Source organism: Taudactylus pleione, unplaced genomic scaffold, assembly GCF_031769625.1.
Source record: "Taudactylus pleione unplaced genomic scaffold, aTauple2 ptg000095l, whole genome shotgun sequence".
Lineage (NCBI taxonomy): Eukaryota > Metazoa > Chordata > Amphibia > Anura > Myobatrachidae > Taudactylus > Taudactylus pleione.
In genome coordinates this window covers 22904532-22917581 of record NW_028284497.1, presented here as the reverse complement: position 1 = coordinate 22917581, position 13050 = coordinate 22904532, and positions in this window count along the sequence as shown.

Sequence of the window (13050 nt, the reverse complement as noted above, 5' to 3'; positions counted from 1 at the left end):
GTCCCTGCACAAACTGGCTCTATGGAGGCAAGATGTCATCCTCATCCTTCTCATCCACCGATTCCTCACCCTCTTCAGTGTGTACATCCTCATCCTCACAAAGTATTAACTCATCCCCACTTGAATCCACCACCACAGGTCCCTCTGTACCTTCTGGAGGCTGGTCTCCCTGGAAGAGCTGATAATTCATTTTGATGAACATCATCTTCTCCACATTCTGTGGAAGCAACCTCCTACGCCTTTCGCTGACAAGGTTCCCGGCTGCACTAAACACTCTTTCGGAGTACACACTGGAGGGGGGGCAACTCAGGTAAAATAGAGCCAGTTTGTACAGGGGCCTCCAAATTGCCTCTTTTTCCTGCCAGTACAGGTATGGACTGTCTGACATGCCTACTTGGATGCTGTCACCGATGTAATCCTCCACCATTCTGTCAATGGTGACAGTATCATATGCAGTGACAGTAGACATGTCAGAAATTGTTGCCAGGTCCTTCAGTCCAGACCAGATGTCCAAACTTGGTCCTGCCTGCCCTGCATCACCGCCAGCGGGTTGCTTAGGATACCTAAGTTTTTTCCTGGCAGCCCCAGTTGTGGGAGAAAATGAAGAAGGAGCCGTTGACGTGTCACGTTCCGCTTCAGCTGACAGTGTGTTCACCAGCAGGTCTTTGCACCTCTGCAGGCTTGTGTCGGCCAGAAAGAGAGACACCACATAGGCTTTAAACCTAGGATCGAGCACAGTGGCCAAAATGTAGTGGTCTGATTTCAACAGATTGACCACCCTGGAATCCTGGCAAAGCGAATGAAGGGCTTCATCCACAAGTCCCACATGCCGAGCGGAATCGCTCCGTCTTAGCTCCTCCTTCACTTTCTCCAGCTGTTTCTGCAAAAGTCTGATGAGGGGAATGACCTGACTCAAGCTGGCAGTGTCTGAACTGACTTCACGTGTGGCAAGTTCGAAGGGCTGGAGAACCTTGCACAACACGGAAATCATTCTCCACTGCGCTTGAGTCAGGTGCATACCCCCTCCTTTGCCTATGTCATAGGTGGATGTATAGGCTTGTATGGCCTTTTGCTGCTCCTCCATCCTCTGAAGCATATAGAGGGTTGAGTTCCACCGCGTCACAACCTCTTGCTTCAGGTGATGGCGGGGCAGGTTCAAGAGTGTTTGCTGGCGCTCCAGTCTTCGGCACGCAGTCGCTGAATGGCGAAAGTGGCCAGAAATTTTTCGGGCCACCCAAAGCGTCTCCTGCACGCCCCTGTCGCTTTTCAGAAAATTCAGCACCACCAAGTTTATTGTGTGAGCAAAACATGGGACGTGCTGGAATTTGCCCAGATGTAATGCCCGCACAATATTGGTGGCGTTGTCAGATATCACAAATCCCCAGGAGAGTCTAAGTGGGGTATGCCACTGGGCGATGATTTCCCTCAGTTTCTCTAAGAGGTTGTCGGCGGTGTGCCTCTTACTGAAACCGGTGATACACAGCGTAGCCTGCCTTGTAACGAGCTGCCGTTTCTGAGAAGCTGCTACTGGTGACGCTGCTGCTGTTGCTGCGTAAGGTGATACATCTACCCAGTGGGCTGTCACAGTCATATAGTCCTTAGTCTGCCCTGTTCCACTTGTCCACATGTCCGTGGTTAAGTGGACATTGTGTACAACGGCATTTTTCAGGACACTGAGGTCACTTTTTCAGACGTTTCTGTACAGTCTCGGTATTGCCTGCCTAGTGAAGTGGAATCTAGACGGGATTTGGAACTGGGGACACACTACCTCCATCAATTGTCTAAATTCCACTGCACTAATGGCGGATACCGGACGCACGTCTAACACCAACATAGCAGTCAAGGCCTCAGCTATACGTTTTGCTTCAGGGTGACTGCTGTCGTACTTCATCCTCCCCGCTAAGGACTGTTGGAGGGTCAATTGTTTAGTAAAAGTAGTGGTGTTCCTTCTTCCTCTCTGGGATTATGAATGACTCCCAGCAGCAGCAACAGCAGCAGCAGCAGCAGGAGGCGTAGCAATGCAGGATCCTCCAGAGGAATCCCGGATAGGAGAGTCAGTCATGCCAGTGACATGGCCTGCAGGACTACTTCCGATCCTGACTAAGGAGGAAATTGACGAGGAGGGAGTTGACGGTGTGGTTTGCAGGCGCTTGGATACAACAGGACAATGGGATTTAGGTGTCCCTGGACTGCTTACGGTCTTAGCCAAAGTTTCTGAACTTGACAGTAACTTTTTATGAACGCGCTGCAGGTGCCGTATAAGGGAGGATGTTCCTAGGTGGTTGACGTCCCTACCCCTACTTATTTCACCTTTACATATGGTACATATGGCAAGACAGTTGTTGTCCGGATTTGGATAGAAATATTGCCAGACCAAAGAGGTGGAATATTTGGTCTTCTGCCCAGGCATGAACGTGATGGGCTTTTTCATCCCACGGACAACAACTGTCTCCCCCGGAGCCTGATTTAAACAAACCACATCACCATCAGAATCCTCCTTGCCAACTGCCTCCTCAGCGCCAGCTACTCCAGTATCCTCATCCTGTTGTACTTCAACAGTGACATCTTCAATTTGCATATCAGCAAGTGGACTGTGGGTGCTCCTTTCAGCACTTGCAGGGGGCGTGCAAATGGTGGAAAGAGCAACCTCTTCCCGTCCAGTGCTGGGAAGGTCAGGCATCGCAACCACCACCACACTTGGACTCTCCTTGGGGATTTGTGATATCTTCTTAGAAAGCACAGTTCTTCGCTGTGCTTTTGCCAGCTTAACTCTTTTGATTTTTTTAGTGGGAGGAGGGCTTCCATCGTCATGTGAAGCTGAACCACTAGTCATGAACATACTAGGGATCGACCTTAGCCGTTCCTTGCCACTCCGTGTCGTAAATGGCATATTGGCAAGTTTACGTTTCTCTTCAGATGATTTAAATGTTTTTTTCAAGGTCATTTTCCTGAACTTTGTCATTTGGGATTGTATGTGCCCTCTACTATGACATTGGGCATCGGCCTTGGCAGACGACGTTGATGGCATGTTATCGTCTATGTCATGACTAGTGGCAGCAGCTTCAGCACTAGGAGGAAATGGTTCTTGATCTTTCTCTATTTTATTTTTATCTGAGAAAGTTTGGTCCTCCATTTATGTTATATCGATTTGATATATACGTGCGGCTAAACACAGAAAATATTTTTTTATTTTTGCTGGAGAGTAGTGCACTTTGTGGGTTACACCAGCCTTTAAGAAATGAGCCAGCCGGCTCTTTACTTATCGGACACAGGCGCACGCTTGGCGCTGCTCCTTTGTTGATGCACGTGCGGCTACTGCGCACACAATTCACAAACACAGAAAATAATTTTTTTTTGGTTTGGACTGGAGTGTACTTTCGGGGGTTACAGCACCCTTTAACGGTCAAGCCAGCCGGCCCTTTACTTATGACACAGGTGCACGCTTGGCACTACTTTGTTGATGCACGTGCGGCTACTGCGCACACAATTCACAAACACAGAAAATAATTTTTTTTTTGGTTTGGACTGGAGTGTACTTTCGGGGGTTACAGCACCCTTTAACGGTCAAGCCAGCCGGCCCTTTACTTATGACACAGGCGCACGCTTGGCACTACTTTGTTGATGCACGTGCGGCTACTGCGCACACAATTCACAAACACAGAAAATATTTTTTTTTTTTGTTTGGACTGGAGTGTACTTTCGGGGGTTACAGCACCCTTTAACGGTCAAGCCAGCCGGCCCTTTACTTATGACACAGGCGCACGCTTGGCACTACTTTGTTGATGCACGTGCGGCTACTGCGCACACAATTCACAAACACAGAAAATAATTTTTTTTTTGGTTTGTACTGGAGTGTTCTTTCGGGGGTTACAGCACCCTTTAACGGTCAAGCCAGCCGGCCCTTTACTTATGACACAGGCGCACGCTTGGCACTACTTTGTTGATGCACGTGCGGCTACTGCGCACACAATTCACAAACACAGAAAATAATTTTTTTTTGGTTTGGACTGAAGTGTACTTTCGGGGGTTACAGCACCCTTTAACGGTCAAGCCAGCCGGCCCTTTACTTATGACACAGGCGCACGCTTGGCACTACTTTGTTGATGCACGTGCGGCTACTGCGCACACAATTCACAATCACAGAAAATAATTTTTTTTTTGGTTTGGACTGGAGTGTACTTTCGGGGGTTACAGCACCCTTTAACGGTCAAGCCAGCCGGCCCTTTACTTATGACACAGGCGCACGCTTGGCACTACTTTGTTGATGCACGTGCGGCTACTGCGCACACAATTCACAAACACAGAAAATATATTATTTTTTTAACACTTGAGGGGAGCACCCCTGATGGACAGAGCACCCCCTGGACAACACTACAGCACCCCTTTAGGACTGGGACACTGCACAAGACTTTGGAGTGGACACAGCCCCTATGGATTACTGACTGCACAACACAGTCCAGCCAGCCCCTATGGACTTTGAAGTAGTGGACAACAGCAGCACTACACTACACTACACTACACAGCCCTAACTCCCACCCTCCCTCTTCACTGTCCACAGCCGAGTGAGAAAATGGCGCCGACGCGGGTACCTTATATAGGATCCAAAACCCGCGAGACTCGGAAGGCGGGATGATGACGTTTTGCCTCGATTTCAGATCCGAGTCAGGCGGGAAAAGTCGAGCCTGACGCGGATCGGGGGGGCTCGGGGGGGTTCGGATTTCAGAAATCCGAACCCGCTCACCCCTAATATATACTGTATATTTATAAACAGTATAAACAATATATCTGTCTGTGTGTGTGTATATATATATATATATATATATATATATATATAATATATGCGTGTGTGCAATAGTTGATCAATTTGTGAGATGTGGCCAGTTATCTATTAGGCAGAGCAGGCTACTTCCTAATATTCAGTGATACAGATCACAGGGATATGTAAATGGAGGGGCACATTCAATTAGCCATGGGACGTGCGGCATGTGCAGCTCTGCCATGAGCTATTCAATCAGTGGAGCTAAACTGTGCGATAAGCTTTAGAAGTTGCACTTAGTGGCATATTAAATTTTTAGCGAAAAGTCAGTTGCCAAACTTTTCGTCGTCATCGCTGGTTTCAGGGCCGAAAAAGTATCGCACTTGTCCCCGCATATCCCTGTATTCAATTCCAAATCGGCGAAAACTGGACTGGCGAAAACGAAATCAGCGGAAAGTCCTGTCATTTTTGGGGATATCAGCCTGACGCCCCCCAAAAGATGCTCTGACATGGGGGATCACTATGGGTACCCCCGAATAGACCTGCTAAAGGTATTTGGGGTCTTTAAATGGTCTCAATAGCTGCTTTCTTGCGTCTTTGAGAAAGTGTATTTAGCATTTAGCAACTTTTTTATGGAAAAATAACTATTCCCATCAAATTTGGGGTACATGAAAATGGGTGCTAGCATATTTTAAAGTTGCTAATGTGAATAATCCACCGGCCGCAAGCACCTGCAATCCAAAAACACTTGGGGAACCCTCCTGAGTCTATTTTGCTAGTTTTAAACTTTGCCCCCCACCTTTTTTTTTTCACCCCCAAAGCAAAAGTACTGTTTTTTTGGTGTCCTGTGGAATTTTTTTTTTTTTACACAGAATACCTTTTGGAGGACTGTCCAAGGGGTGCAGGGTGGTTTTTGGAAGTTTGTACCCCAAAACCCCAATTGTGCACTTCTTTTCGCCACCTATTAATAGGTGATACTGTTTCGCTGGGTCTGAAGCATTGACTTTTTGCATCGATGGAAAGTCGTAAAAATTGAATATGGGGATAAGTGAAAACGGTGAAAATGACGTCATCGGTGATGAAGTATTGCCCATAACGGCTTTTCACAGCCTAATTGAATACGGCCCTTTAAGTCCCTCTGGGACTTTACCACGTGTGGTAGTTGCATAACTGTGGGCACTATGGATTCACAAGCGTTATTAACGGAATAACCATGCATGAAAATTAGCAAGTGATTGAAAAATGCCTGGTATTAAATGTGGGGGTTCGAAGATTTTAGGTCAAGGGGGCTGGCAGGGGGAGTTTCAAGCGGGGGCCCCCAGAGACATCAGTGTGTCAGGCCCCAAGATTTCTTTTGCCGGCCCTGGTCCCACCCGCGCACACATTGCAAACACAGCCAGTGCAGCCACTGACTAGTAATCACTGAGGTTGCTGCTGCATACCGGTGCTACAATGGGCTAAAGGCAAGTGAGGGACCGGATCACTGGTCCTATGGGTCATTATGGAGGTCCTCCTGAAACTGTCCCTGCAGCTCTGTGAGGTTAGGTCACATAGTGTGTATATTTATTTTCCTGTGACGGACGTAGTGTGTATATTTATTTTCCTGTGGGGGACGTAGTGTGTATATTTTTTTCCTGTGGCGGACGTAGTGCGTATATTTTGTTCCTGTGACGGATGTAGTGTGTATATTTTTTTCCTGTGACGGACGTAGTGTGTATATTTTTTTCCTGTGGCGGACGTAGTGTGTATATGTTTTTCCTGTGACGGATGTAGTGCGTATATTTTTTTTCTGTGGCGGACATAGGGCCTGATTCAGACCCACTCGCGAGCGGCTGTCCGCTCGCAAGTGGGTCGATGTTATGGACTGAGCATGTGCACGACGGAGGGAGCTCCGTCGTGCGCATGCGCCAGACGCGACGAACGAAGGAAAGTCCTTCGCTCGTTGTGTCCGATCAAAGGGGGCGTGCTGTCAATGTTGATTGACAGCACGCCCCCTTTGGTGGGCGTGCCGGGGGCGTGCCTCTCTGACGGGGGCGTTCCCATGGGAACGCCTCCCGTCAGAAGCCGGCCCACTGACATCACTAGTGATGTCAGTGGGAGTGATTTTGGCTCTGATAGAGCCAAAATCACTCCGGAGCTTGCGGTTGAAAACCTCAACCGCAGGCTCCGGCTCGCAAATTCGATGGTCGCGATGGTCTCGACCATCGCGACCATCACAATGCACGCTCGTATAGCCTGTGGGTGGTGACCCACAGCTATACGAGCGTCCAGGAGGACGCTCCATGAAAATGGAGCCTGGCCCTCATTCAGAGCGTGCGCTCTGCTCAGAGCGTACGGCTCTGAATGAGGGCCATAGTCTGTATTTTTTTCTGTAGCAGATATTGTGCACATTTTTTTCTGTAGCGGACATTGGGGGTCATTCAGACCCGTTCGCGAGCAAAGGACGCTCGCAAACGGGTCGATGTTCCCCCACTGCGCATGCGCACGATGGAGGGAGCTCTGTCGTGCGCATGCGCGAGACCCGGACTGCGACAGCCAAGCTGTCGCTCCGGGTCTCGCACCAAAGGGGGCGTGCTGTCGATGTTGATTGACAGCACGCCCCCTTTGGTGGGCGTGCCTGCCAGACAGAGGCGTTCCCATGGGAACGCCTACCGTCTGGAGCCGGCCCCACTGACATCACTAGTGATGTCAGTGGGAGTGATTTTGGCTCTGATAGAGCCAAAATCACTCCTGGGCTTGCGGCAGCGAGACCCTACTGCAGGGTCTCCGTCGCAAGCCCGATGGTCGCGATGGTCAAGACCATCGTGACCATCATCATGGACGCTCGCATATGCTGTGGGTCACCCACAGCTATGCGAGCATCCAAGAGGACGCTCCATTTTCAGGGAGGAGGGCCCTGATTCAGAGCGAGCACTCTGGTCAGAGCGTTCTGCTCTGAATCAGGCCCATTGTGTATATATTTTTTTCCTGTGGAGGACAATGTGTGTATTTTTTTTTTCCTGAGGAGGACAATATATATTGACTACTTGGTATTTCTCTACTTGTCTTCTGTGGAATAACTTGTTATATTAAAAAAAATGTATTGTTTGGGGGAGGGGACCCCAAACTGGTATCTTGCCTAGGGCCCCATGAGGTCTAAATGCAGCTCTGATTGTGTTATATGCTTGTCAATTCGTTATGTTTGTGAGTGCAATATTTTTAAATATTAAAAATCTTTTACTATCATAAAGGTGTCTGCACTATTGGATTTCTCTTTTTCATTTTATATCATCGTGAGTGGTGCTGTTGGTATATCAACTTCCCTAGATTGAGGAAAAAAGAGGACTTCTGTGATTGATTTATATATCAAAGTGCTAAATAAACAGGACCTCATTCACTATGATGTTGGATTTACAAGGGTGATTATCCTTTTTACGATTGCAATTATTAGTATACTTTCCCAGCAGAACTGCGTGCGCGATTGCTACCATGATCGCATCAGCGATCCTTGCTGAATCAAGCCCTGATTCTCCTACTCGTCTAGACCACTACTAGAAGAATTATGTATGGGTACTTGTGAATTAAATTATATACTGCAGTCTTTTGGGAGAATACTGGATAGAGGGACCGATTCAGCAGTGATCGCAATTACAAAGCTGCACGCAGGCAGCTTTGCAATTTGCGATCCTTGCAATAATGCAAATCCAGCAGGAGGTGTATGACACCCCCTGCTGCATATGCAATCCCAGCACTACAGAAGTAGCAGGCTGGCTTCACCATTGCGATCATCGGTGGTCGTGATGGTGGATGGTGCCGTGCGGGTGGCCGGCCCGCTAAGTAAGCGTAAGCTTACTCAGTCAGGCCGGCTTGTGAGCCCAGCAGACTGCGTACGTCCATGCAGTCCCTGGGCTGGTCACTCCTGGGAAACCCAGCCCCACTCTGCCTGATTGACTGGCAGAGGCATTCAAGGGCTTGCGTGCATCTTAGCAGGACCCATTCTGCACACTTGCAGAATGGGTCCTGCGCACATGCAGATTCCCGATAATCGAGAATCTGCATTCAGCAGTGCACTTGCGTGCACTGCTGGGTGCCAGTAACATAACAGGTATATTCTCTTGATGATACATCGAGTAACATCGGACCCATAAGCACAGGTAATGCAGGTCACACCTTAATTGCTTACTTCTTTGCATGCTATGAGGCCTCAGGTGGCGTCTGGTATCGTAGTGGCTAATTTATGCATGCTCATGCAACTGCGTTGAAACGCACTGGCACGCCTGCGTTCACCCGACCACACCCCATCACCACCCACAAATGGCACTTCCTGTCAAACACTCTACCATGGGTCTGTGTAGCCTCTGAGATCGCAGCGGCTAGTTTGTGCATGCGCACTGCGATGCATGTGCATGCGCAGTACACAACAATCGGCTGATTGCGTTCATATAAGCAACTGCGTTCCTTGCTGAATTAGGGCCCTGAGTCAACTGCTGATACACTACGTAAATGCAGAGCATTTGAGGCTAGATCAGATGCACTTTGTAAGCGCAGATCACTGAAGGCTGAGTCACATGTAGATGCACTTTGTAAATGCAGAATACTGAAGACTGAGGGGGTCATTCAGTCCCGCTCGCGAGCGCAGGACGCTCGCAAGCGGGTCGATGGTTCCCTACTGCGCATGCGCACGACGGAGCTAGCCGCCGCTCCGGGTCTCGCACCAAAGGGGGCGTGCTGTCGATGTTGATTGACAGCACGCCCCCTTTGGTGGGCATGCCGGGGGCGTGGCTGCCAGACGGAGGCGTTCCCATGGGAACGCCTACCATCTGAAGCCGGCCCCACTGACATCAGTAGTGATGTCAGTGGGAGTGATTTTGGCTCTGATAGAGCCAAAATCACTCCAGGGCTTGCGGCAGCGAGACCCTACCGCAGGGTCTCTGTCGCAAGCCCGATGGTCACGATGGTCTTGACCATCGCGACCATCATCATGGACATTCGCTATAGCTGTGGGTGGTCACCCACAGCTATGCGAGCATCCAAGAGGCCGCTCCATTTTCATGTAGGAAGGCCCTGATTCAGAGCGAGCGCTCTGGTCAGAGCGTCCGGCTCTGAATCAGGCCCTGAATCTGATGCAGAAACTGAAACAGCTGGAAGCCACTTTTGCCAGGAGTCAGGAGACTGTTTTCAGGGAGAAGAGTGTTGTTCTGGCAATGAGCTAAACACAGGAGATGGTTTAAATTGGGTGCTCCCAGTGCCTATTGGCTGAGCAGGTCATGTGAGCACAGCTGCTGGAATCTAGTTGGCAGATGTAGACATGTGGGGAAAGCTAAAATGGCCATGCCCATGCTCTACCACCATGGTAACTGACAAAAGGGTAAACACCAGGCACATATGCTGCAATGTCAGCGCAGGTCTCAGAGAGAAAGAAGTGTCCAGGGAAGGAACAGATGGTAGTGATGTGACACCACCTGACCCAGTAACTCGGGCTAAGACCCTGATGTGTGACACAAGATATGTACATAGCAATAAACAGAGCCCAGGGTACACCAGTAAGTGAAAAAAGGGGGAAGGGGAATGGAATATCACCGCACAGGTTCAAATATTTAACTATTATATAGGTCAATCGTTATGAAATATTAAGTGTAGGTATATTGCTATAGCCACTATCTAGAACAGAATTTCTGCCACATTCATGTGTACATGTGGTTGTGGAGGTACTTCTCAGAGTAAAAATATCATAGAAAGAAAAAGACTAGCCAACCACAGATAGACTCTATTATGAGAGCACACAAAATAGCTATACCTCACCTCTATAAAACTTAACCTTTTATTAGGTATCATGTGTAACAAATTAAAAAGGACTCACAGACATACACAACAATCAATATATAAACACATGTAAATCAGTAAAATGGAAGTGTAACGATCACTTCAGTAGGTATTATTACATAATAGGCAAAAATATGTAAATATCTATAAAGAATATAACATGTAATATCTTAAATATATCATTTCAAAAACACAAGGTTCATCAAAGTGAAATAATTAGTCCTCTTGTGGGACATATAAAGACCACCGTTAATTTTGTGTCCATAAAAGTAAGAAGAGTAATTGAAATGAGAAAGTAGAAATGAAGGTAAGTTGGATGTATCCTTGGATGCAGCTGGGCTCTACTATCTTATCTCATACAGTGTAGTGGAGAGAGAATGAGAGATTTCCCAGTGCAGGCATCCCTTGAAAAAAGTCAACAGTGAACCACTGCATCAGACCCAATCTCTGCTGTTGATTATTATACAATTCGCATTGGATAACCAATGAGAGGATTGTAGGTTCGGTATGTGAGTTCCTGGGAAAAAGAATAATATTGAAACCAGAGATATCTGAAGAAATAAGTCTGGGATTAAGATTCTAAACAATGGGCTCTGCTGCTCCCTCTCATGTATATCTACAGAGGAGAGGAAGTGAGAGATCTCCCATGTACAGTAATCCCATGGAAATCTAATGCATATGTATAGATAATGGTTAGCCAACTGAACCCCAAATCTCCGCCTATTATCGTCTTGCCAAATGGTATTGGACAGTAATCGGGAGGTCTATAGGGTCAGTGTAGTGCCATCTAAATGAAAGAAAGATTGGGATGTCAAAATAACAGATAAAGAATGGTTCATCCATATATGATGTACATAGAAATTTTAAGCACACAGTACAAGAATATCATTCATATCTTTAATTTGAATAAATATATTAATATTGTCTGTATGTCCGAAATCTCATTAACTCATGGTGGAAAACAATAATCCTATATATTGAGAATATCTAACAGAAAGGGGATGAAATTAGTTATACACACAAAGGAAACTGACAGATAAAGATCATATGTAATTCATAGGGTAAAATCTTATATCACTGTAGATTTTGATACTTAACATGTGAGATAAAGAGATTCAGTTAAATTAACACCTAATGACCTCTGGTAATATCCCCGTTGTTATGTAGACATTCAATGTTGTCAGCATTAAACACATTATAAACACATTGGACCTCACTTATCTATCTATATTCTGTTATTGCAACAGTCAAAACAGTCAACAGCAAATGATACGGAGCAGAGTGTTAACTAAGTAGTTAAATAGCAACAAATATCAAAACAATCAATGTGGTATTTTATAGGGGGCTAAATGGTAATAATATAAATCATAATCTAGGCTCCATCTGTGGGGCAGAAAAACATTATCTGTGCTGTTGATATAGATATAATTTAAATAGCCATAGATGTGAAATCCCGTTGGATCATGAGTTACTAAAATTAACTATATTAGGGGTGGCTAACTGAAGTGGGCTTCGTATATGGAGAAGGAAAAACAGAGACAGTGCTGCTAACCCTCTCGTAAGGGTGTCCGGCACCGCACAGTCGCCGGGAAGCTGGAGCTCTCCATAGAATATGAAAAGTGTGCTGACAATGGGTGATTGAGCAAAATAATGCCCGTGTCTGAATTATAGTCAGTGAGCTGTACCGTATCATCAGATGCTCCGGTCTGCCGCATAATACAGCCGCGGGGTATAAAGCGGATGTCTGATACGTGTCAGCTCCGTGTGTGCAAACCGATAAGAGCTAGCAAGAGAAAGGGGAAAGGGGAAAGGGAATGTGATAACAGTGGTACTGAACCTGGTGTCGAGGTGTCCCGCTACTGCAGTCGCGGGGAACCGGAATCCGACGCGCATTTTGCCTATAATTGGCTTGGTCACGGAGATCAGCTGTAAAGCTCCCTGGTTGCCTTGCTATTTACAGCAGGCAGAACCAATCTGGAGTCAAGATTCAAATTGAGTGACATGTATTTCAGCAAGTAAGGAGAGTTAATTAACATGTGATCCACATGACTCTTGAATTAGCAAGACAAGATAGACACATGTGTGCCTCATTAGGTACCTTTTATGAGTGGTTTTGAGACATAGTGCATAACAGTTAGTTATTACGGGAATTAAAAATAAAGGATCTCATATTGCTTATAAATTAGTATGTTAGAAAAGAAATAGATATAACAATTAAAAGAGATAGAGCGAGTATAGGGACGGAGAAGAGGAGATGAAATGTAATATATATGTGTATAAGTAGGAAAAAAGGAAAACGATAGTTATCGCTTTCAATGAACTGTAATCAATTATCACTAGCTTGTTAATTCCAAAGAGAAATCTTTTTCTTGCATGATACTTACATAGCTATTATCTAGATCACATATGATGTTTCTTTGAATTAATGTATAGATGATAACATAGCAAAAGTAATAGTAGATAAATATTCCATTGGTCTATGTAAAAAGATA